The 21,774-nt window shown below is 37.7% G+C and overlaps 1 protein-coding gene and 1 pseudogene across 5 annotated transcripts in view; both read right to left on the bottom strand.

Annotated features, from left to right (window-relative positions):
* Positions 1-21,774, bottom strand: part of NUDT6 (nudix hydrolase 6) — a 73,552-nt gene that overhangs the window by 27,350 nt on the left and 24,428 nt on the right. Inside the window, exon 1 of one of the 5 annotated variants that reach the window (XM_040250551.1) lies at positions 13,806-13,811. The exons of the other annotated variants lie outside the window; for them this stretch is intronic. The gene's annotated coding sequence lies outside the window, so the exon portion shown is untranslated. Of the gene's footprint in view, positions 1-13,805; positions 13,812-21,774 lie in introns of those variants that run through there. 5 annotated transcript variants of the gene reach the window in all.
* LOC120870979 lies at positions 5,515-7,892 on the bottom strand (annotated as a pseudogene).

The raw sequence follows: 21,774 nt of genomic DNA, 5'->3' as shown, positions 1-21,774 counted from the left end.
GAAAAGTAGAGATATCACTTTGCCGATAAAGGTCCAGATAGTCAAAGCTATGGTTTTTCCAGTAGTCATGTATGGATATGAAAGTTGTACCATAAAGAAAGTTGAGCACTGAAGAATTGATGCTTTCAAACTGTGGTGGTGGTGAAGACTTGAGAGTCCCTTGGGCAGTGAGATCAAAGTACTCAATCCTAAAGGAAATCAACTGTGAACATTCATTGGAAGGACTGATGCTGAATCTTTTGGCCACCTGATGTGAAGAGCCAACTCACTGGAAATGACCCAGATGCTGGGAAAGATTGAGAGCAAGAGAAGGGGGTGACAGAGGATGAGATGGTTACTGCCTCAGTGGATGTATGTTTGAGCAAACTCAGGGAGATAGTGAAGGACAGGAACACCTGGCATGCTGCAGTTCACGGAGTTGCAGAGTCAGACACAACTTAGCAACTGAACAACAGCAACAATAGCTATCATGCTTATATTTCACCTAAAACCAAAATAATTACATTATAACAGCGTCTCACTTTATACTTTTTATTACAACATTGAGCTATATAAGAATACTCAGTTTTCACATTTTATTGCTCCATTAGATAAATCTGGTTATAACAAAAAAATCAAAACCCTAAGTAAGCGTATCACTTCTATTTAATCCACAAAGAAACCAAAGTCTTATATTAATATAATGTGAATTTGTTTCTAACTTTTGCCAATCCCAACTGCCTAGAGGCATAAGAGGAATCATGATTAGATTTTGAGAAGCAGTACTTTCTTATTCTTGAAGAACCAGTCCTTGGCAAGACTGAAAATCAGCAAATGAAGAATCTGGATGCCCAATGTTCTAGTTCGGTGGTTCTCAAACTTGACCATGCACCTAAATCACCCAGAGGGCTTGTTAACACATCAATTGTTGAGAGTTTGAAATCAGGCCTGGGGGTGGAGCAGAGGTGTGAGCACGTGTGGTTTCCAAGAAGTTGATGCTATTACTGTCCCTCAGTTTCAAATTCACTCTCCATGCTCTGCCTAGTGATGCTGGAGCTGGGACTTCACTAACTAGTTTGTTTTGCCAACTGACTTCCTTAAGCCTCTACCGACAGACTGTGGGGCTAGGGGAGGAAGAAAGGAGGAAGAAAGCTCCTCCTGTCTGCTTCCTGTGCCTTTTCCATGTGCCTGTAGGTCTTGTACTGCTTCAGCATGTTGCTTCATTCTGGCAGTGGCAAGTCCTTCCCATAGCAACAGTCCCATCCACTTTGTAGTTTTCTAGCATTTCCTACCTAAGTTTCATTGTGCCCTCTCTCCAAAGGTATCAGAAAGCTGATGCTTCATTAACAGAGGTCTGGGCCCCATGTCCTCCGAGTTCAGAGACAACAGCAGGAGTTGAACAACATTTCTTATTAAGAGATTTCATTAGCTATGGGCAGTCCCAAATGAAGGGATGCACAACCTATTAGAATGGCATAAAGATGACCTTAAAACCACAGACATCTAAGATAAAACAAGATGTAGAAAGAAGCCTTTTCTGAGATTCCCTTTATCAGATTAAAGGGAAAGCATTCTGAGAATGAAGCTGCCATAAATCCCTTCTAGGGGAACTTCCAGCCAGGAAGGAAATGAACCTTTAGTACCTGGTGAGAAACTGTATACATATACTTTATCAGAAGCTGCCATACCTTCTAAAGTTACTCTAGCTCCTTCACTTAATCATCTTCCTTTTCTCCATAATACCTTTTTCTTTACACTTTTGTTCTAACCTCTCTTTTTGTACTACTTAAGTATCACTGCTGGTACCAGAATGGAATGAAATTGTTAATCTCAGCAACAGACAATGGCATCTGAACTATATATTAAAAAAGAAAAAAAAAAAAAAAAAACTATCTCCCTAAAAACAAACCCCATTCAAGTGAAGTCTTGATCCTAATATATAGGCATTGCCATATAACTACTGACTCCCTCAAATTCAGGTATTAATTCATTTTATGTTTTCATTTGCTTTATTTTAATGAACAGATTCCTCTCTAGGCTTAAATTCTCATTCAGTTGTGTAATGATGAAAAAGTTATTCAAAGTTTTTCTGAAAAATGGAGATAATAACATAGGAAAATTTTTGTGGAAGTATTTTATGTCATCACAGTGATCATCATTTTGTGATTTTATTTCTATTAAATAGCAAAACATGATGGAATTAAAGTAATTTTTTTTTTAGCCTGAAAAACTCATCATCAGGGATCAGGAATGTGTACTATAACAGAGGAACAGGTGACTTGGGGAACATCAAGTGTTAGCAAATGGTTAGTTATGAATTTTTAGGAGGCTGGAAGCCATAGCAGAGCTGGTGCTACCACTTTACCTGGGTTTTTAGTCTTCTTCAGATATGGTTCCAAGAGACACCAAATAGACCATTTAGGAACTTATGCAGAGTTATTTACTCAAAAGTCCCCCCAGCTTAAAGGTATGACCTTCAGTCGATCCTAAAGGCAAGTGATACCCCAAAGAATCTTGAGGCAGAAGATGGAAAACTCTCCACTTGGATCTTTATAAGTAAATGTTACAGGATGAAGAATGGCTAAAACAATGCCACTTTGGATAGGTCTCTTGGAATTTTTGTTTAGTCATTAAGCCTTGGGTCTCCCTTTGTTTCTTGACTACTTTGGAAAACACTAGCAATTATTTCTTTGAAAATAAGATGAGCAAAACTAGAGAAGAACTGATTGCAGTCATGATTAACTAAGAATCAGAGTTTTTTTTGTCATTTATAGTGGAGTTTACACAAATTTATACATACTTTTGACCACAGTCCTGTTTTAAAAATGTAGCTCAACTCAATTCTTTCCTTTTCAATTGCTGTAATACAGATTGCTCTGGAAGTTTGATTTCTCCAAACTGAACCTGTTAAATCATGTCTTGACAGATCTTATAAGGGGAAAAAAAAACACCCCCCCCAAAACATCATGCTGTCTAGGTTTGGAGTAAGACAGATCAGCCCTAAGTGCTGGGGAAGCCCTTTTCTTTTTTTCAGACTGCAACCCAATTTTTAATATTTTTAGACTTAGGTTTGTTTTCTATGAATTTCCATGTTTTAATAAATGAGTAATTATATAAATAGATTCTTACTTGGTTGATCTACCAAATCTGAAAAACTGCTTAAAGTGGAGACATCATGTTAGCCTGGCTGTCTTTCATCCTCTGTTAAAGTCCTTAATGAAATTTTATTTGACAAAGTCATTTCCAAAATTGTTATTTTAATATCTTAAAAGTGTACCCTTTTCTTTTCAAAACCAAATTACATCTGGTACACTACTATACATGTACATAAGGGTATAGGGAGCATTACAGTACTGGGGTATTTAATTTGTGATCACCAAATCTAACTCAGTTTCATAAATGGTGCAAATTAGGTCCCCAGAGGCTCATAGATATGCCCAGAGTTGTTTCTTTGAACCCAGTTCTCTTGACCCAATTTTGTTTGTACAACTTCTTATGTCACCTGAGCCTAGAAAAGAATAAATAAATTTTGGTGATACTGCTGGTTCTTTAAATCCAAGGAAAAGACAATTAAAGGAATACACTTAAAAGATAGTAAAACCTTTTATAATATCTCTTTAGAAGTATTTTTTATATACCAAAGTATAGATTTTTTTTCAAACTTAGCAAAAGAAATGAACCAATTTATGTTACTTGTATATCCTTGTATAGCATATATATATATATATATATATATATGGAATCTGTCAATAATGTTTGGGCATATCATTCATCTGCCATACTGCAGAGAGTTACAATACTTTAGTATAAGCCAATTTAACTGAACAAAATCCTAAATAAGTTCTCTGACCTTAGGTACTCAATTATATATAAGCCTCTTTGGTCTAAGGGTTTTAAGACTTGAATGATAAAATAATGACTACAGGAACTCTTCTTTTGTAGGTTAGAAGAGGATAAGTTAAAGAACATCTGGTGTCCCTCATAATTTCATGGAGAATAGGGAAATAGCTGTATGTCTTTGAAACCTGTAACTCAGTGTTTGAAATTGAGTATGAAGAGAATCGGGTCTTCTTCAGTTCAGTTCAGTCCAGTCGCTCAGTCATGTCCAACTCTTTGCGACCCCATGAACTGCAGCACGCCAGGCCTCCCTGTCCATCACCAACTCCCGGAGTTCACTCAGACTCACGTCCATCGGGTCTTATTACTTTCAAGAAAATGAGTTAATTTAGGTTTTGACTAATTTTTTTTTTAACAGTTACAGATTCTGAAATTGCACTGACTAGACTGGTTCCACTACTACATTATCTGCATGATTTTGGATAAATAGCCCCTCTATATGCCTTTCACCCTATCTCTAGTCTCTAGATCTAGCAATTTACCCTATGGTAAAAGATCCCTGTGTGATAAACAACATAATATAATGCTGAATATAATTTCTTATTCACCTTGTCTCATTACCATAATTTACACCTCAATTAAAGCATCATTCCATCTGCAAGTAATATATTTCTTTAAAATATTCTGTAATTCAGATTTCCATTTAGATAAACTTCTTCTCTTCCTCTTTTCTCAACCATTGTAATGTTATGGTATACCTCATTAAATTGTTTTCTCCCTTGAGTGAAACTCCCTCAGAACTCAAACTATTAAAATAATGCAAATACAGATGGAGCAAAATTCACATATTAAAAGAAAAGGATAAAAAATACATATGGATCCAGGCTGAGATAATACAAAGCAAAAACCACATAACACTGTGCTATGAGGAGGACCGAGTGCACCCTGGCTCAGGTTAACTGATGTTCTCAGACATCCCAGATGTTCCCAGTGTCCTGCACTTTAATATAATTTAACTGCTCCGTTATAGATGTTTCTACGTCTATTTCTGTTCGTTCAAAACAGTCTATAACAACTTTGACTCCTAATCCTGAACATGACAATAAAGCAGTACCATGTTATGTTTTTAGTCAAGTCATAGATTATAACCTAAGTATTTTCAACTCTTACTCATCTGTTTAAAACTAGGCATTTAGGGAGCTAAACAACATAACTGGTTGGAGATTTCAGATATATCATTTAACTATCCTCTGCTTCAGTGAGAAAGGATCCCTAAAGCTACTGACGAAAGATCTTCAATTAAAAACCAAGCAGGCTGACTCAGTGGTGGGCAGGTGAAGAACCCTTGCCCACAAAATCATCTATAACACTCCAGTTTTCTCTGCAAGACCAGGCTGCTCCTGACCCACCATTACAACACAAGCAGGGTTAACATCAGAACATGAAGTCGAATAGACATTAATTCAAAACTACTTTTGGAACAAATGTCAAATTTTGATCTGTCAGTGGTTCCATAGTGCAGTTGTCTTACAAAGCAGAAGCTCTGCATCACAACACTTGACTTTTCCTCCACTGAACGTACCAAGTTAAACTGCTAAAGTAAAATAAGGCCTGAAAGAAGTACTGCATCTGAAATTATAATTAAGGCTAAATAAATACGGCTGGTTTGTGGTTCAAACTAATGTGCCAGTGATTATGTTAACCAACAGTTTCACTTTTTGTCCTATATGCCTGTTTGTGAAGATGGTTCTCTCTCTCCTCCCAAGACCAGCATTCCCAGATGTGAGAGTGAGGCCTCCTTCATGGCTTTGGACTGGATGCATATGTGGTGGTGTTCAAAGGTTAACTTATCAGCACAGCGTTTTTCACGACAGAGTGCAAATGACCAGGAATGGGCGTCTGCATCACAGTCAGGTCATCATGAAAGTATTTTCAATGAAGATGAACATCTTATCCACCCCCACCTTCTACTTCCATGTCAAATCCACCAACAGTTAGGCGGATCGATACTGAAAGTCATTCCAAAGCCAAAGAGCTTGCCAAAAGCCAGACCCCTCTTCATGAACCAGTTGCTGCTCCACAAGTGGCAGACATCCTGACTGGCACAAATGATGGCAGGGTTGTAAAGACAACACCACAGGGTCAAACACCCTTCTTACTTGGTTCAGCATTTAACTGCAGCTGTTAAGGTATTCAGCTGATAAATATGTATCAACATCACAAAAAACATGAAGACCTTTCCCTATTTCTCAACACCTACATTTAGTCCTTATCTATGATTAAACTCTTCATTCAATGAGACCAAAAAGATGTAATTATGAAAATTAGACTCATCTGCTACAGATTTTAGGCTAGAACAGACTCTAGATTAGTCCTTCTTTACAAAATACATCACTGTGAGATGAATTCTCTAGTCCTGATGCATATATATATCCCTGAAGTTCTGCATAAACTGTGCCAATACTTGAGTTCTTTTAGCAAGTGGCAAAATAATATTAATCGTGGATCTAGTGGTCAATCATCTGATTCTTCACTTTCATGAGAGGTCGAAAAGGGTGGGAAAAGGATCGATCACGTGTCTATACACTGTAAGATCTGTTTTCTTCAAAAAAAGAGTTCATAATGTGTGCCCATATCTCTAAGTGTAATAATACCCTTCTATGATGTCATTTTCATTAAATATTAGTTTCTCTCCAAGAGGACCATCCTCATCTTCCTATTCATCATTTTCATCTTCATGATTAATGTCCTCTAAGCAAGCTTCAGTAATTACTACCAATTCATCTCACTTCAGTTTAGTTCAGTCGCTCAGTCGTGTCCAACTCTTTGCGACCCCATGAATTGCAGCACGCCAGGCCTCCCTGTCCATCACCAGCTCCCGGAGTTCACTCAAACTCATGTCCATCGAGTCGGTGATGCCATCCAGCCATCTCATCCTCTGTCGTCCCCTTCTCCTCCCCAAATCCCTCTCAGTATTAGAGTCTTTTCCAATGAGTCAACTCTTTGCATGAGGTGGCCAAAGTACTAGAGTTTCAGCTTTAGCATCATTCCTTCCAAAGAACACCCAGGACTGATATCCTTTAGAATGGACTGGGTGGATCTCACTTATCTTTCTTTTTAAAATTTATTTATTTTTAACTGGAGGATAATTGCTTTATAATATTGTGTTTCTTTCTGCCATATTTCAACATGAATCAGCCATAGTATAGGTATGTCCCCTCCCTCTAGAGCCTCCCTCCCACCTTCCACCCCTACTTCTCTTTTCTAACGGGCTTTTCCTTAGGATAGTGAGTAAGATTCATTACCAACTGCAATACTTTCATTGCAGTAAAACATTCAAAGGGAACGACTCCATAAGGTAGTCTGGCTCCTATGCTAACTTGAGCTTTGTCAATTTGAGAATGAAGAGACTCCAAAATATCCTAGGTACTTGTTCTTTATTGCCTTGACAGCCTTTGCTATTAGCCCCTATAATATACTCTAACAATAACATCTTCTCACTCATTTCCTGTAATTGTTCTTTTAATTGGGACATTTGGCCTTTCAGACTGGTTGCCCAGTTTGATAATGTTCTCACTTATGTAGGAGGGTTTGATAAAACTCTGCCATAACTTTCTATAATGATACTAGTAAGAGATTCATTTCCAGTCTCGGGGGCACATTCCATAAAGTACAGAAATAATAAACTGGAGACTAAAGAGAGACCTAACAGCAGCCAGTAGGTCCTGCTGTGAAGAATCAATCATTTTCTAGGCATTCTTATTAATGTGAACTTGCCTAATGAGATAAGTTCTTTACTTGTTCATACCTTTAGCAAAAGGTTATCAAAAACTACGAGTCAAGGAAAGGCATTACATAATGATCAAGGGTTCAACCCAAGAAGATACACAGTTGTAAATATGTATGTACCCAACATAGTAGCATCTCAATATATAAGGCAAATGCTAACCGCCATAAAAGGGGAAATCAACGGTAACACAATTAATAGTGGGGAAAATTAATACCCCACTAACAGCCAATGGACAGATCATCAGGCAGAAAATTAGCAAGGAAACACAAGCCTTAAATGACACATTAGACCATATAGACTTGACTGATATGTTCAGGACATTCCATATGAAAGAAGCAGAATACATTTTATTCTCGAGAGCACATGAAACATTCTCCAGGATAGATGACATGCTGGGCCACAAATAAAGCCCTGGTAAATTTAAGAAAACTGAAGTCATACCAAGCATCTTTCCTGATCACAACACTATGAGATTGGGAATCAACTACAGGGAAAAAAAAAAAACTGTAAAAAACACCAATATATGGAGGCTAAAAAGCATGCCACCAAATAACCAAGGATCACTGAAGAAATCAAAGAGGAAATGGAGGATAAAAAAAGTAGAGACAAATGGCTATGAAAACAAGGCAATCCATAACCTATGGGACACAACGAAAGCAGTTCTAAGAGGCAAGTTTACAGCAATACAATCTTACCTCAGGAAACAAGAAAAATCTCAAATAAACAACCTTACACTTAACTAGAGAAAGAACAAACAAAGCCAAGTTAGTAGAAGGAAAGAAAAAATACGGATCAGAGCAGAAATAAGTGAAACAGAGACAAAGAAAAAACAGCAAACATTAATGAAACTAAAATCTGGTTCTCTGAGAAAATAAACTGACGAAACCTTTAGCCAGACACATCAAGAAAGGGAAAGGTCTCTAATCAATACAATTAGAAATAAAAAGCAGAAGTTACAATGGACATCACAGAAATACAAAGGATCATAAGAGGCTACTACAAGCAACTATACGCCAATAAAATGGACAACCTAGAAGAAATGGACAAATTCTTAGAAAAGTATAACTGTCCAAGACTGAACCAGGATGAAATGAAAAATATAAACAGACCAATCACAAGGACTGAAATTAAAATTATGATTAAAAATCTACCAACAAACAAAAGTTCAGGATCAGATGGCTTCACAGGTGAATTCTATCAAACACCTAGAGAATAGTTAATACTTATTCTCAAACTCTTCTCAAAAATGCAGAGTAAATAATAATCCCAAGCTCATTCTACACAGCCATCATCACCCTGATACCAAAACCAGACAAAGATACCACAAAAAAACTTTTACAGGCCAATAGCACTAATGAAAAGACACAAAAATCCTCAACAAAATACTAGCAAACCGAATCCAGCAGTGGATTAAAAGGATTATACACCAGGATCAAGAGAGATTTACTCCAGAGATGCAAAGATTGTTCAATATGTGCAGGTCAATCAGTGTGACACACCATATTAACAGATTGAAAAATAAGCATCATCTTAGGAGATGCAGAAAACACTTTTGATCAAATTCAACATCCATTTATAATAAGAAACACTCCAGAAAGTGGGCATGGAGCTAGGGAACTTACTGCAACATAATAAAGGCCATTTATGACAAACCCCTGTCAAACTCCTTTCTCCAGAGGATGAGATGGTTGGATGGCACCACTGCCTCGATGGACATGAGTCTGAGCAAGATCCAGGAGATGGTGAAGGACAGGGAAGCCTGGTGTGCTGCAGTCCATGGGGACTCAAAGAGTTTGACATGACTAAGTGACTGAAAACAATGAAAAACCCAGAGCAGAGTCTTTTCCAATGAGTCAACTCTTCACATGAGGTGGCCAAAGTACTGGAATTTCAGCTTTAGCATCTTTCCTTCCAAAGAAATCCCAGGGCTGATCTCCTTCAGAATGGACTGGTTGGATCTCCTTGCAGTCCAAGGGACTCTCAAGAGTCTTCTCCAACACCACAGTTCAAAAGCATCAATTCTTTGGTGCTCAGCCTTCTTCACAGTCCAACTCTCACATACATACATGACCACAGGAAGAACCATAGCCTTGACTAGATGGACCTTAGTCAGCAAAGTAATGTCTCTGCTTTTGAATATGCTATCTAGGTTGGTCACAACTTTTCTTCCAAGGAGTGTCTTTTAATTTCATGGCTGCAGTCACCATCTGCAGTGATTTTGGAGCCCACAAAAATAAAGTCTGACACTGTTTCCGCATCTATTTGCTATGAAGTGACGGGACCAGATGCCATGATCTTCGTTTTCTGAATGTTGAGCTTTAAGCCAACTTTTTCACTCTCCTCTTTCACTTTCATCAAGAGGCTTTTTAGTTAGTTCCTCTTCACTTTCTGCCATAAGGGTGGTGTCATCTGCATATCTGAGGTTATTGATATTTCTCCTGGCAATCTTGATTCAGCTTGTGCTTCTTCCAGTCCAGCGTTTCTCATGATGTACTCTGCATAGAAGTTAAATAAGCAGGGTGACAATATACAGCCTTGACAGACTCCTTTTCCTATTTGGAACCAGTCTGTTCTTCCATGTCCAGTTCTAACTGTTGCTTCCTGACCTATATACAGGTTTCTCAAGAGGTAGGTCAGGTGGTCTGGTAATCCCATCTCTTTCAGAATTTTCCACAGTTTACTGTGATACACACAGTCAAAGGCTTTGGCATAGTCAATAAAGAAGAAATAGATGTTTTTCTGGAACTCTCTTGCTTTTTCCATGATCCAGCAGATGTTGGCAATTTGATCTCTGGTTCCTCTGGCTTTTCTAAAACCAGCTTGAACATCTGGAAGTTCACGGTTCACATATTGCTGAAGCCTGGCTTGGAGAATTTTGAGCATTACTTTACTAGCATGAGAGATGAGTGCAATTGTGCAGTAGTTTGAATATTCTTTGGCATTGCCTTTCTTTGGGACTGGAATGAAAACTGACCTTTTCCAGTCCTGTGGCCACTGCTGAGTTTTCCAAATTTGCTGGCATATTGAGTGCAGCACTTTCACAGCATCATCATTTAGGATTTGAAATAGCTCAACTGGAATTCCATCACCTCCACTAGCTTTGTTCGTAGTGATGCTTTCTAAGGCCCACTTGACTTCACATTCCAGGATGTCTGGCTCTAGATGAGTGATCACACCATTGTGATTATCTGCGTTGTGAAGATCTTTTTTGTACAGTTCTGTGTGTTCTTGCCACCTCTTCTTAATATCTTCTGCTTCTGTTAGGTCCATACCATTTCTGTCCTTTATTGAGCCCATCTTTGCATGAAAAATTCCCTTGGTATCTCTAATTTTCTTGAAGAGATCTCTAGTCTTTCCCATTCTGTTGGTTTCCTCTATTTCTTTGCATTGATTGCTGAAGAAGGTCTTCTTATCTCTTCTTGCTATTCTTTGGAACTCTGCATTCAGATGCTTATATCTTTCCTTTTCTCCTTTGCTTTTCGTTCTCTCTTCTTTTCACAGCTATTTGTAAGGCCTCCCCAGACAGTCATTTTACTTTTTTGCATTTCTTTTCCATGGAGATGGTCTTGATCCCTGTCTCCTGTACAATGTCACGAACCTTATTACTCAGCCATAAAAGAAAAAATGAAACAATGCCAAAAAACACAGATGGACTCATGGATAATTACACCAAGTGAAGTAAGTCAAATAGAGAAAAACAAATATGATGTCATTTATATGTAGAAGCAATGATACAAATAAACTTATCAGCAAAACAGAAACAGACCCACAGACCCACAGTAGACTTCTAATTGCCAAGGTAGGGGGTAAATGTGAAGGGAAGGGATACATTTGAGGAGTTTGAGATTAATGTGTACATAGTGCTATATATAAAACAGATAATCAGCAGGGATCTGCCTTATAGCACAACATACTACTCAGTATTCTGTAACCACTTATATGGGAAAAGAACCTAAGAAAGAATGGATATACATATATGTTTAATGGACTCAGTTGTACACCTGAAATGAATACAACATTGTAAATTAACTATACTAGAATAAAAATAGAAACTTGTTTTAAAAAAGAAGGCTGACCACTATCATCTCTTCTATTAAACAGAGTATTGGAAGTCATAGCCACAGCAATCAGAAAAAGAAAAGGTATCCAAATTGGAAGGGAAGAGGTATTTCTCTTATTATATGTAGTTGATATGATTCTATACATCAAGTCCCCTACATATGAAAGAGTTTGAGTTCTATTCTGAGAGCACATCTGTAAGTCCAATTTTTCATAAGTCAACAAAATCAGTGTAGGTACTCAACTAATACAATCAGCTGTATAGTATCATAAGGTTTATAATTCTTGTCATGCAAATAATACATAAAAAATGAACACAAAAATAAAACATTTTTTATCTTACAGTGTACTACCAATGAAAAGGATAGTAGTACAGTTCAACAGCTGACATACACGGGCTGGCATCCAGTGAACAGGCAAGACTTACTGACTGGAGGAGTGAGAGGAGGTGGGAGTTGATAGAGCTGAAGGACTGTCAGAAATAAGAGACAGATGGCCAAGCTGCAGTTTCACTCATGCTTGACATTGATGTAAAGCTCATTTGCATCTTTGAACATATGTAACTTGAAGGTTCATATGTAGGGAACTTACTGTATACAGAAAGCCCTAGAGACGCCACTCAAAAAACTACCAGAGCTGAGAAATGAATTCAGCAAGGTAGCAGGATACAAGATTAACAGAATCTGGCTGCATTTCTTTAAACTAACAATAAAATATCATAAAGGGAATGTAAAAAAAAAACTTTTCAAAATCGCATCCCCAAAATAAAGTACTTAGGAATATAGCTAACCGAGGAGGTGGAAGTTTAAGACATTAATAAAGGAAAGTGAAGATGATTTAAAGAAATGGAAAGATATTCCATGCACTTCGATCAGAAGTATTCATATTGGTAAAATGCCCACACTACCCAAAGCAATCTACAGATTCAATGTAATCCTTGTTAAATTACATATGACATTTTTCACAGAACTAGAATAAACCAAAAATTTAATTAGGATTCATAAAAGACCCAGAATTGCCAAAGCAAGCCTTAGGAAAAAAGAACAAAGCAGGGGGCATAACCCTCCCAGACTTCAGATAATATTACAAAGTTTCAGTGATCAAAACAGCATGCTATTGGCATAAAAACAGACAGATCAATGCAACAGAACAAAGCACCCAGGAATAAACCCACACAACAACAGTCAATCTTCAGTGAAGGAGAAAAGAATATACGATGGGGGTGGGGGGGGGAGTCTCTTCAGCAAGTAATATTGGAAAAGTTGGACAACAACACATAAAAAATAATGAAGTTAGACACACCCTTTCACCATACACAAACATAAATGCAAAATGGCTTAAAGATTTAAATATAAGAAATGACAGCATAAAACTAGAAGAGATCACAGGGAAAACATTCTCTGACATAAATCATGCCAATGTTTTCTTGAGTCAGTCTCCTGAGGGAATAGAATAACAAAAATAAACAAATAGGACCTAATGAAACAAATATTTACACAGCAAAGGAAAACATAAACAAAAAGACAAACTACAGAATGGGAGAAAACATTTAAAAATTATGTGACTGACAAGGGCTTAATTTCCAAAATATAAAAACAGCTCATACAACTCAACAACAGAAAAACAAAAATCCAGTTGAAAAATGGACAGAAGACCTAAACAGATATTTCTCCAAATAAGAAATACAAAATGGCCAAAAGTCACAGGCAAAGATGCTCAACATTGCTATCCATCAGAGAAATGTAAATCAAATTTACAATAGTCACCATTAAAAACTCTCCAAATTTTAATAACAAATGCTGGATGAGATGTAAAGAAAAGGGAACCTTCCTAAACTCTGGCTGGGAATATAAATTGGTACAGCCAGTATGGAAAACAGGATGGAGGTTCCTCAGAAAATTAAAAACAGATTACCATATGATCCAACAATCCCATATACCCAGACAAAACTCTCACCCAAAAAGATACACACACGCACCCCTATGTCACATAGCAAAGTCATGGCAGCAATCCAAATAGTCATCCACAGATGCATGGATAAAAATGTGGTACATATACACAACAGACTACTACTCAGCCATAAACAAGAATGAAATAATGCCATCTGCAACAACATGGATGCAACTAGAGATTATCATACTATGTGAAGCAAGAGAAAGAAAAATAACACATAGCATCACTTATATCTGGATTCCAAAATATAGAAATGAATCTATCTGTGAAACAGAATCACAGATACAGAACAGACGGTGGCTGTGAGAGGGACAGGGAAGGGATGGAGTGGGAGGTTGGGGGTAGCAGATGTAGGCTTTAATACTGGGAATGGATAAGCAGCAAGGTTCTACTGTGTGGCACAGAGAACTATGTTCAATATCCTATAATAAATCAGAATGTAAAAGAATAGTAAAAAAAAAAATAACATATAATTCAGCCTGGAAATTAACAGAGTATTATGAGTCAAATATACTTCAATTAAATTAAGAGAAATATTCTTTCTCTTGAGAAACTGAACAAAAAAACCTATTAGCACTGATAAATGAATTCAGCAAGGTAGCGGGATACAACATCAGTATATAGAAATTGGTTGTATTTCTTTAAAATAAAAATGGAATGTCAGAAAGCAAATGTACTATCTCATTTAAAATAACAGTTAAAAAAAAAACAACAACCAAACCCTAGAAATAAACCTAACCAAGGAGGTGAAAGATTTAAACTCTGAGAATTATAAAACTTATAAACGAAATTGAAGATAACCAGGGAAATGGAAAGATAACCCATGCTCTTGGATTGGAAGAATTAATACAGTTCAAAAGGCCACAATACCAAAAGCAATCTAACATTTAACATGATCCCTATCAAATCACCCATGATATTCTTCTCAGAAATAGAATAATCCTCACATTTATATGGAACCACAGAAGACCTAGAATTGCCAAAGCAATCCTGAGGAAAAAGAACAAAGTTGAAGGCATATCCCTTTCAGACTTTAGACAACAGTACAAAGCTACAGTAATCAAAACAGCACAGTAGTGGCACAAAATCAGAATTACTGATCAGTGTAACAGAATATCGAGTTCAGAAATGGCAGATTAATCTTTGACAAAAGTAGAAAGAATACACGATGTAGAAAAGACAGTGTCTTTAGTAAGTAGTGTTGGGAAAGCTGGAAAGCACGTAGATTAGTGATGTTAGAACATACCCGCACACCATACATGAAAATAAACATAAGATTTTTATGAAAATAAAAAAAGTAAGAGGAGTTTCATAAAACTCCTCAGAAATAACACAGGGAAAACATTCTCTGACATAAACCTTAGCAATATTTTCTTAAGTAAGCATCCCAAGGCTAAAGAAATAAAAGCAAAATTAATTGTTTCAAGAAGGACATGTGTTCATCTTCTGCCAGAGCAGCAAAATTGCACCTAGCTGTAGAACCACCATTGATAAGACAATGGAACCCACCAAAAAAGATACCTCACATCAAGGACAAAAGAGAAGCCACAACGGAACAGTATGAGGGACACAATTACAATAAAATCAAATTCTATACATGCTACATGGGGGACCACAAACTCGAGAACAATAGTATCAAAGAAGTTCTGGGTGTGAAGGTTCTAGTCCCCACATCCAGCTTCCTAGCCTGGGGATCTGGCCAAGGGACTGGGAATCTCCAGGGAATCTGACTTTGAAGGCCAGTGAGATTTGATTATAGAAATTCCACCAGATTAGGGGATATAGACTCTTGGAAGGTACAAACAAAATCTTGTCCACACCAGGACACAGAGAAAAGGAGCAGTGACCTAAAAGGAGACTGAGCCAGACCTTACTATGAGTGTTTGAGGGTCTCCTCCAGAGGCATGGGTCAGCAGTGGTGCACTATGGGGACAGGGGCACTGGCAACAGCAGTCCTGGGAGATTCATGAGTTCTCTAGGAGGTCGCCAATAGCCCTACAATAGAGTCTGTAGACTCTAGGACTGGGTTGAAGTTAAAGTGAAGTTAAGTTGCTCAGTCGTGTCTGACTCTTTGCAACCCCATGGACTGTAGCCCACGAGGCTCCTCCATCCATGGGATTCTCCAGGCAAGAATCCTGGAATGGGTTGCCATTTCCTTCTCCAGGGGATCTTCCCAACCCAGGGATCAAACCCAGGTCTCCCGCATTAGAGGCAGACGCTTTAACCTCTGAGCCACCAGGGAAGCCTCATGCCAAACAACTAACAGGAAGGGAGCACAGCCCCACCCCTCAGCAGATGACTGGATTAAAGTTTTACTGAGCACAGCCCTGCCCACCAGAGCAAGACCCAGTTTTCCCCACAGCCAGTCTCTCCCATCAAAAAGCTTACATAAGCCTCTTATCCTCTTCCACCAAAGGGAAAACAGAAGAAATAAGAACTACAATCCCAGCAGGCCAGAACTAATACCACTATCACAGAAAGCTAACCAAAATGAAAAGAAATAGAATTATGTCCCAGATGAAGGAACAAGATAAGTCCCCAGAAAAACAACTAAATGAAGAGATAAGCAACTACCTAGAAGAATTCAGAGTAATTATAGTAAAGATAATCTAGGATCTCAGAAAAAAGAATGGAAAAGATGCAACAAAGAGTCAGACATGAATGAGCGACTTCACTTTCACTTTTCACTTTCATGCATTGGAGAAGGAAATGGCAACCCACTCCAGTGTTCTTGCCTGGAGAATCCCAGGGATCAGGGAGCCTGGTGGGCTGTCGTCTATGGGGTCGCACAGAGTCAGACATGACTAAAGCAACTTAGCAGCAGCAGTAGAAGAACTAAAGAACAAACAGAGATGAACAATACACTAGAAGGAATGAATAACTGAGGCAGAAGAATGGATGAATGATCTGGAGGACAGAGTGGTGGATATCAATGCCACAAAACAGAATATAGAAAAAATAATGAAAAAAATTAATACAGCCTAGGAGACCTCTGGAACAACACTAAATACCATCAATATTCACATTCTAGGGGTCCCAGAAAGAGAAAGGAGAGAAAGAGAAAAAAAAGAGAGTGAGAGAAAGAGAAAGGACCTGAGAAAATATTTGAAGAAATAATAGCTGAAAACTTCCCCACCATGAGAAAGGAAATAGTCAACCCAGTCCAGGAAGCACAGAGAGTCCCTGGCAGGATAAACCCAAGGAGGAACACACCAAGACATACAGTAATCAAACTAATAAAAATTAAAGACAAAGATAAAATATTAACAGCAACAAGGGAAAAAAGACAAATAACATACAAGGGAAAACCCATAAGGTATCAGCTGATTTCTCAACAGAAATTCTACAGGCCAGAAAGGAATGGCAAGTGATGAAAAAGAAGAACCCATAACCAAGAATACTCTACCCAGAAATCCCCTCCTTCAGATTTGATGAAGAAATCAAAAGCTTTCCAGACAAGCCAAAGGTCAGAGAATTCGGCACCAAACCAGTTTTACAACAAATGCTAAAGGAACTTCTTTAGGCAGGAAACACAGAGGAAAAAACAAGCTACAAAAAATAAACACAACTAAGAAAATGGTAATAGGAGCATGCTGCTGCTGCTGCTGCTAAGTCATTTCAGTCGTGTCTGACTCTGTGTGACCCCACAGACAGCAGCCTACCAGGCTCCCCCATCCCTAGGATTTTCCAGGCAAGAACACTGGAGTGGGTTGCCATTTCCTTCTCCAATGCATGAGAAAGTGAAGTCACTCAGTCGTGTCTGACTCTTAGTGACCCCATGGAATATAGCCCACCAGGCTCCTCCATACATATCAATAATTATCTTAAATGCAAATAGAGTAAATGCACCAACCAAGAGACATAGACTGGCTGGGTGGATATAAAAACAAGAACCATATACATGTCGTCTGCAAGAGACCCACCTCACACCTACAGACACTTACTGACTGAAAGTAGGGGGATGGGAGAAGGTATTTCAAACATTTGGAAATCATAATAAAGCTGGAGTAGCAATACTCCTATCAGACAAAATAGACTTTAAAACAAAGCTGTTATAAGAGACAAAGAAAGACAATAGATAATGACCAAGTGTTCAATCTAAGATGATGTAACAATTATAGATACATACGCACATAGGAACACCTCAGGATGTAAGACAAAACTAATAAAGGGAGAAATTGACAGTAACACAATAATAGTAGGGGACTTTTATACCCCACTTTCATTAATGGACAGATCAACCAGACAGAAAATCAATAAGGAAACACAGCCTTAAATGATACTTTAGACAAAATGGCCTTAATTGGTATTTATAGAGCATTCCATCCAAAAGCAGACTACACGTTTTTCTCAAGTGCACATGGAACATTCTCCAGGATTGACCACATGCTGGGTCACAAGGTGAGCCCTGATAAATTTGAAATCAAAACCATATCAAGCATCTTTTCTCACAATGGCATGAGATTAGATATAAACAAGAAAAAAAACCTCTAAGAAACACAAACATGTAGCGCCTAAACAATATGACACTAAACAACCACTGAATCACTGAAGAAATAAAAGAATGCCTAGAGACAAAGGAAAATGAAAGCAATGGTCCAAAATTTATGGGATGCAGAAAAAACAGTTCTAAAAGGGAAGTATATAATAATACAGTCTTACCTGAACAAACAAGAAAAATCTCCAATAAACAACCTAACCTTACACCCAAAACAACTAGAAAAAGAACAGAAAACCAAACCTAAAGTTAGTAGAAGGAAGGAAACCATAAAGATCAGAGCAGAAATAAAGGAAATAGTGACAAAGAAAACAATCACAAAGATCAATGAAACTAAAAGTTGGTTCTTTGAAAACGAAATTGATAAATCTGTGGCCAGATTCATCAAGAGAGAGGACTCAGTAAAATTAAGAATGAAAAAGAAGTTACAACTGACCACAGAAATACCAAGGGTCATAAGAGACTACAATGAACAACTGCAGGCCAGTAAAACGGACAACCTGGAACAAATGGACAAATTCTCAGAAAGGTACAGTCTCCCTAGACAGAAACCAAGAAGAAGGAGAAGATATCAACAGACTAATCACAAGCACTGAAACTGAAATCATGATTAAAAACCTTCCAACAAACAAACGTCCAGGACCTGATGGCTTCACAGGCAAATTAACATTTAGAGAAGAGTTAAAACATATCCTTCTCAAACTGTTCCAAAAAGTTGCAGAGGGAGGAAAACTTCCCAGCTCATTTTATGAGGTTACCATCTCCCTGATACCAAAACTAGACAAAGATAACACATAAAAAGCAAAATTATAGGCCAATATCACCGATGAACATAGATGTAAAAATTCAACAAAATGCTAGCAATTTGTATCCAACAATAAAAAGATCACATACTATGATCAAGTGGGATTCATCCCAGGGATGCAAGGAGTTTTCAATATCTGCAAATCAATCAATGTGATATACCATATCAACAAATTGAAGAATAAAAACCATACCATTTCAATAGATGCAGAAAAAGCTTTTGAAAAAACTCTACACCCATTTATGATCAAAACTCTCCAGAAAGTGGGCATAGAGGGTACATAGGTCAACATAATAAAGGCTGATATATGACAAACATACAGCTATCATCATATGCAGTGGTGAAAAGCTGAAAGTGTTCCCTCTAAGATCAGGAACAAGACAAGAATGTGCACTCTCACCACTTTTATTCAACATAGTTTTGGAAGTTCTAGCTACAGATATCAGAGAAGAAAAAGGAAAGGGAATCCAAATTAGGAAAGAAAAAGTTAAACTGTCACTGTTTGCAGTTGACATGATACTACACATAAAAATCCTAAAGCTACCAGAAAACTACTAGAACTTAATGAAGTTGGTAAAGTTGCAGGTCACAAAATTAATACACAGAAATCTGTTGCATTTCTATATACTAACCACAAAAGACCAGAAAAAGAAATTCAAGAAGCAATTCCATTTACCATTGCATCATAAAGAATAAAAAACATAGGAATAAACCTACCCAAGACAAAATTACAAAATGCTGGTGAAAGAAACTGAAGACATAAACATGAAAAGTTTTTGTACTGGATGAATCAGTACTGTCAAAATGACTATACTACCCAAGGCAATCCAGATTCAATGTAATCCCTATCAAATTACCAATGGCACTTTTCACAGAACTAGAACAAAACCCCTCCAAATTTGTATGGAGACACAAAAATCCTAAATAGCCAAAGCAATCTTGAAAAAAGGAGCTGGAAGAATCAGGTTCCCTGACTTCAGACTAAACTACAAAGTGACAGTCATCAAAACAGTATGGTACTGGCCCCAAAACAGAAATATAGATAAATGAAACAGGACAGAAAATTGAGAAATAAGCATATACACCTATAGTCAATTAATCTATGACAAAGGGAGGCAAGGTTACACAAAGTTGGAAAGACAGCCTCTTTAACGAATGGCACTGGGAAAACTGAACGGCTACGTGTAAGAAAAAAAGAAATTAGATCATTCTTTAACTCCATACACAAAAAGGCTCAAAATGGATTAAAGACCTAAATGTGAGACCGGGCACAATAAAACTCTTAGAGGAAAACATAGGTAGAACACTCTCTAATATAAATCATAGCAATAGATCTTTTTTTGATCCATCACCCAGAATAATGGAAATAAAAGCAAAAATAAACAAATGGGAGCTACTTAAACTCCAAAGCTTTTGCACAGCAAAGGAAACAATAAACAAAATGAAGACAACCACAGATTGGGAGAAAATATTTGCAAATGATGTGACTGATAAGGGATTAGTCTCCAAAATTTACAAACAGCTTAGTAAAATCAAAGCAAACAATCTGTTCTTTTTTGTTTAGAGGACTTGAATGGACATTTCTCTAAAGAGGACATACAGATGGCCAATAGGCACATGAAAAGATGTTCAACATTGCTAGTTATTAGAGAAATGCAAATCAAAACTATAATGAGGTATCACTTCCCACCGGTCAGAATGGCCACCATCAAGCATCAAGAAATCACAAAGCACAAATACTGGAGAGAACATGGAGAAGGGAACTCTCTGCACTTTTGCTGGGAATGTAAATTGGTACAGCCATTGTGGAGATCAGTATGCTGCTGCCACTGCTAAGTCACTTTAGAAGTGTCCAACTCTGTGCGACCCCATCGATGGCAGCCCACCAGGCTCCTCTGTCCCTGCAATTCTCCAGGCAAGAATACTGGAGTGGGTTGCCATTTCTTTCTCCAATGCATGCATGAATGCTAAGTCACTTCAGTTGTGTTTGACTCTGTGTGACCCCATGGACAGCACCTTACTAGGTTCCTCTGTCCACAGGATTCTCTAGGCAAGAATACTGGAGTGGGTTGCCATTTCCTTCTCCAGGAGACCATTGTGGAGGTTCCTTAAAAATCGAGCTACCATATGACCCTGTAATCCGACTCCTGGGCATATATCCAGAGAAGACATGGTTCCCAAAGATACAGGCACTCCCATGTTCACTGCAGCACTGTTTATAATAGCCAAGACATGGAAGCAACCTAAATGTCCACTGACAGAGGAATGGCTGAAGAAGATGTGGTACGTATATATAATGGAATATTATTCAGCCATTAAAAAGAATGAAATAAGACACTTTGCAGCAACATGTATGGACCTAGAGAGTGTCATACCAAGTGTAGTCAGACAGAGGATAAATATCATATGACATCCTTATATGTGGAATCTAAAAAGAAATGACAGAAATGAAGTTATTTACAAAACAGAAAGAGAATCACAGAAAACGAACTTATGGTTGCCAGGGGAAAGGGTTAGTTAGGGACTCTGGAAGGTCAAGTACATACTGCTATATTTGCTATATTTAAAATGGATAACCAACAAAGATATATTGTATAGCACATGGAATTCTGCTCAATGTTATGTGGCAGTCTGGAGGGGAGGGGAGTTTTGGGGAGAATGGATATATGTATATTTATTCACTGTTCACCTGAAACCATAACATTGTTAATTAGCTATACCCTAATAGAAAAGGTTTTTGGTGTTGAAAAGAAATAAAAATAAAAAAGCAAAATTAAACAGACGGGATTTAATCAAATTTGTAAAAGCTTTAGAACAGCAAAGGAATCCATAAACAAAATGAAAGAGAACATA

This window comes from Oryx dammah, unplaced genomic scaffold (genome assembly GCF_014754425.2).
Source record: "Oryx dammah isolate SB20612 unplaced genomic scaffold, SCBI_Odam_1.1 HiC_scaffold_12, whole genome shotgun sequence".
NCBI lineage: Eukaryota > Metazoa > Chordata > Mammalia > Artiodactyla > Bovidae > Oryx > Oryx dammah.
This window is presented reverse-complemented; position numbering and strand designations above follow the sequence as displayed.